Source organism: Marmota monax, unplaced genomic scaffold, assembly GCF_021218885.2.
Source record: "Marmota monax isolate L192 unplaced genomic scaffold, Marmota_monax_Labrador192_F-V1.1 WCK01_AAM20220418_F8-fsc00109, whole genome shotgun sequence".
NCBI classification, from domain to species: Eukaryota; Metazoa; Chordata; class Mammalia; order Rodentia; family Sciuridae; genus Marmota; species Marmota monax.
Genome location: NW_026695229.1, coordinates 76,620 through 82,413, shown reverse-complemented (window position 1 = coordinate 82,413; position 5,794 = coordinate 76,620).

Here is a 5,794-nt window from a genome sequence, read left to right as displayed (position 1 = left end):
AACAGCTGTCTCCAAAAGCTGAAAGTCCACAGCAACTCATGCCCAGGGGATACAACCCAAGCAACAGGGTGTGAAACACCAGGTGGCAATCCACTAGTGGACTGGCTCAGCCAACCTGCCCATTCAATTTCTGCCATTGCCCTCAATACCACAAAATATCCAGCTACAAAGAAACACTCAATATTTTCTAAACAGATAGTCCAACTGTTTGCTCATATTTCCTACTGAGAATGTCCTTCCTTTAATAGTGTTTACTAGGAAAACCCTTTTTACCTTTCAAGATCCTACTCAAATACTTGCCCCTCACTAATACTTTCTCCAGCTGAATGTATGGATTTATCCTATAATTCCATCAATATTTTTCAGGATAATATTTGTCCTGTAGGCACTAGCCACAATACATATATTTTATCTGATTATATGTTTTTATCTTTCATTAGAATGGGAACCCAGACCCTATCTCCTTGGCATCCTGGAATTTAGGATGGATCATGGACCTCTGGATCTCTGAAATTGACTTTAGTGGATAGATTCAGGCTTATTTATGCCTTGAATAGCATTTAGAAGACTCTGGTCAGAAGTGTTCAAATACTTTTTTGCTTTTTGATTGTTTTAACATGTGTCTATATATTGACCCAATTTACTATTTATGTCTACTTTAATTCATTGAAAAAGAAGATTTGTCTATACCTATTTATGGAAGGAAAAGGTATGATTCAGCAAACCAACAATTCCCAATATTTGCACATAACACATCCTGAGAAGAGATTCAGGAACTATCATCCTGAATATTTAGAAACAGCACAAATATCCAATTGGTCTTTGATGTCCAGTGGCTTCCAGGGTAAATAAAAACTTGTGATTACCCTCGGGATTGCTTGTTTCCATTTTTAGCCCTCAGTGCTTTACTAAATACCACATGAAATAAGAAACCTATACCAACTTTCCTAATTAAAGCTGTATCTGATTATGGAATCACTTAAAATACAAAAATGAATTGCACATGGCTTGCTCCTAGCACTGAATTCAGAAACGACTCCCTGGTTCTTAGTCCTTGATAGGCAGGACCAATCCAAAACTGACTATGAAGTTGTGACAAAGTGCAAACTGGTAAGCTTAACATTTACCTGGTAATACTTCATCATATTCAGTTTAAAAGCACTTCACTCGCCCACTGGCCATTTTGCTTTAACCTCATAAGGAAGTGCTACAAGAAATCCCACAGCATATCAAAGAATTTGAGTGTATATACAAACTGAATCTATGCAAGGGGCTGAGGATAATGTTCATAGACTTTTTTTTTCTTTTTACTAGCAGAGGACATTTGTTTCCAGACTGAAAGTTTCTTAATAATTAGAACTACATAAGGAATCATGAGCTTATTTCTACAGTCTTAAGTACAGAAACCTGTGACCCAAATGGATAAGGATAACAGGGCAGGGTCAAGTCATCCATACTTCATCTCAATGAGGCCAGAGAGCTATTGTTATTGTGGCTATTACACTGGAAGTTAAAATTTATAAAAATTACAGTTCAAGGATTGGCTTTGATAACATTAATGAAAGCAATTAGGTTACACCAAATTTAGATCCTGGAATGGCTTAGGTAATTTTAAGTTACAAGTAAAGAGGAAAAGGAAGGCAATTTAGCCCCAAGAAAGATCCACAGAACCACACTTTCTACATGATTCCAGTCCATTAATGCTCACAGTTCCACGGAAACACTTCTATTGAGTTTGCTTCCTTAGATCTGGGCATGCCTCCCCAAAGTCTCAGCCTGGGATGAGAAGATGCAAAAATCAGTGCTGAAAAATAAGGAAAATGAGCTCTTTCAAATGATCCAGATGGTTTTAAATCTCAGCTTGGCCATATATCATCTAGAATTACACATCTCTTTTTTAATACACGAAAAAAATGTTATTATAATTTTACTATATAACACACTATGAATACACCACATTGCATTTTCCAAATGACAAGTCAGGCACACAATAACATTTTTCTTTTATTCCCAGTAACCTTAATACTGTTTGCCTCCAGGAAGCTTCAGTTTCTTCTCATGTCCCCACCACTGGTCAGATGATACCAGCAATTCTTGGTAGTAAAGAACATTTTACTGAGTTTTTCTATCATGGTTATTATTATGATATTCATCCTTCTCTTCTCTTTTAGTTTTCAGCATATGATAATGTGTTTCTTCATTAACATGCAAAGGATATGGTCAAGGAATAAGTATTGTGTGTTCATATGGAATGTCCACAATAGTTGACAGCACATGAAAGTCCTATCATCAGTGTCAAAACAAGCTCTACTTTGTCATCAGGAAAAAAGGAATGCATACATTTATAACAAGCCCAATATAGTGCACCATCATAATTAATTTATACCCTTTTGATTGACAGTAGTTTCTTTCTTCTTTTTCCTTACTGCAAATTCTTTAATTGTAAATAAATGTTTCAAGATAGGTATCCCGTTTTACTGATGCTACTGCCATGATATATCAAGATGCTTATGAGGCTGAATGAAAAAGGCATTTTGAAGAGAAATTACTTTTAAAATCTGATTCTAAGAAAACCAATATTCATCTCTTTGACAGATACTGATAGCTTGCATCTTGTGTCTGGAATGTTATGTCTCCAAACCATATCACACATGTGTAAAATGAAAAACATCTAATGCTGATTTTTTTAATGAGAGAAACTATGCAAAAGTAGTGAGAGTCAATAAAGTTACATCTATTTCCTTCGGCGTCTAAAAGCAAAGGGAGTGCACACACAAATGGTCAAAATTCTAACTAGTAAACTTTTAAGAGTGTTAAACTGTGTAAACTATTTCATCTATTGATCACTAGTACTTGCAGAGTAATTGGTATGTTCTATGTACTTAAGTGTATCAACTCTAAATCTTCACTCTCATACTTGATCTATGAGATATTCTCTAAAAAATTATGTGTGAGACAATGCAAGAAAGTTTACAGTGAAATGAATGGGGTTATGAGAGCTTTTACCCAATCAGTGCATTAATTCGCTTACAGGGATTAACTGGGTGGTAACTGTAGGCAGGTAGGGTGTGGCTGGAGGACGTGGGTCATTATGGGTGTGCCTTTGGGGTATATATTTTGTCCCTGGTGAGCTGAGTTTAATCTCTCTTGGCTTCCTCCGGCCATGTCCTGATCTATTTTCATCCACAATATACTTCTACATGATGTTCTGCCTCTCTTGGACTCTGAGGTATAAAGCTGACCATCTTTTGTACTGTGAATGCCAAATAAACTTTCCTCTTCTAAAATCTTTGTCAGGTCTTTGGGTCACAGTGGTGAAAAAATCTCACTAAAACATTCACAAAACCCAATAGATACTTGTATTATCCCCCTTATTTACATATGGAAACTAAGACAGAAGGGTCCAAAAGCATGCAAAAGGTATGGAGCTGGTTACAGTGGGGTGGGTGTTAACAATGGCACCTGGTGTCCCTGTCTTCAACAGGTTTATGTTTTGGTGTTGCTTTGGGGTTACTGTGTTTATTTATTGTTCTGTGCCAGCATTGTGATAATTTCACAGACAAGAGTTATCTAGATCTTTTCCAGGATTATAGGCACTCATTGAGGCTGAATTTTGTGGTTATACATAACTAGCAGTGTTCATTAGCTTTCTTCCACTGTAAAAAATACTTGAGATAAATCAACTTCAAAGCAGGAAAGATTTGTTTGGGTCATGGTTTCAAAGGTTTGGGTCCATGGTCGGTTGGTTCCATTGTTTTGGGGCCTTTGGTGACACATTACATCATGGAAGAAAGCACATGGTGGAGCAAATCTATTCACCTCATGACTGGGAAGCAAATCAAGAGAGAGAGGAGGGGTGGGGCTCCAATATTTCCTTCAAGGTTACATCTCCAATTACTTAACTTCCTTTGACTAGGTTCTACCTCTTAGTGGTTAAACCACCTACCAAAAAGCATCACAGGCTGGGAACAAGCCTTTAACATATATGTATTTAAGGAACATTTAAGATCCAAACCATAATACCATCCTTTAGGAAGAAGGAAAAGCAGGTAACTTGGCCTCATCTGTTACCCATTCAATTTGGGATCATGAATTTGAATGAGAAGGAGCACCTGGAATTAAAATATTTCCTGTTTCTGTAGAAATTTAAAAGGTGGTACAACCAAGGACCATACTTGGAGGCCCTGATTCCCCAGGTGGTGATACAAAATCAGCTCCTTTAGAATCTGAGAGCCAATTCAGCTCCTCTTGGCTGAACTGATGGAAAATGCATTTATATTTGGCAAATGCCAATATAATTGGGCTTTTTAAAATTCCAGAAGACTTTAATTGCAGAAAATCACTTAAGTTTAAATCCTTTATTGTCTTTTTTTTTTTCGCTCTTGAAGCTGAGCAATGAAATGAGACCAAACTAGAGTTTAATAAAAACTAATTCCCACTAGAATTTAGAGCACATCTTTAAACTGCCTTAAATCTTCTGTTCATGAAACTTTGACCAGCTAACTGCAAAGGTCCACAACCTGTTTCTTATTTACACGTTTTTCTCTCTTCAGGAGATGAATGGAAAAATAACCAGGAAATAATGCCTCTAGAATTGTCACAGCTCCTAGTCATCCTGGACAACTGCCAGACTCTATTCAACTTGTGGGAGAAAAGCAATTTCTCTCAGAAAAGGGGACATTAAGATCCCTAAGGACTTCTGCAAAGAGAGGGAGCTGCCTCTTTAGACACCTTCTGCATGCCTAGGTACATAACATGACCTCCCTTAGACCTTATGGCAGCACCAAAATATACATGTGTGCATCCTGCTGTCACCAAGAAGAGTCTTCCTGAGGTTTAACCATCACACATGAATAATGTGCAAAGGCAATACCATATACAAGTCCAGGCAGCTGTGCCTTCTTCTCAAAACAATCCTCCTGCCTTGTAGGATAGGATGGCTAGATGGAATAAAGGATGGTCAATTATATTAAAATTTCAGAAAACCAAGAGCATAATGTTTTTATATAAGTATGCCACCACTCTTGCATGGTAAATAGATATTATTCATTACTTATCTCACATGTCAATTGAATTGACCATCCTATATTTTTATTTGCTTAATCTGGCAACTATAACACTAGGTGAATTCTCCTAATAAGAACCAAAAGTTGACTATCTTGTTTTCTTACTGGTACAGTTTCCAATTCAATTTTTTTTTAAACTAATGCATTTTGGCAGGATGTGTGGGGTGTTGCTGCTTTACATTTCATTGTAGGTCTACGTGAAGGAAGGGAGAAGGGCTGAAATAAGGAGGAAGAAGGAAAGTGAATAGGAAGAGAGAGTGGGAATGAAGGAAAAAGAAATAATAAACTAAAATAAATAAGGAGAAGGGAAAAAATTAAGATTTCTTAAAAATGTTCTATTTTCAAAACTTATCACTCATATATATCAGAATTATAAACTGCTACAAATTAGTTTATCTTGGAATTAAAACTATAAAAAATCCCTTATAGGAGACATGTATTTAAGAATATAATTTATGAAATATTACATTGATACATTTCCTTTAAAATATATACATAATATTTATATACATATGTGTATATATATATGTATGTTTATATATATATATATAATATGTATTTTATATATATATATATATATATATATATATATATACATTATAATTATAAATGCCATGTTTCTCAAATATTATTACCACCAAGGCACTCTACAATAATTTGATTTCAGTTAGCCAACTAAATTATACACAGGCACATTCAATTTTTATTAACTCAAAATCTGTCTTAGT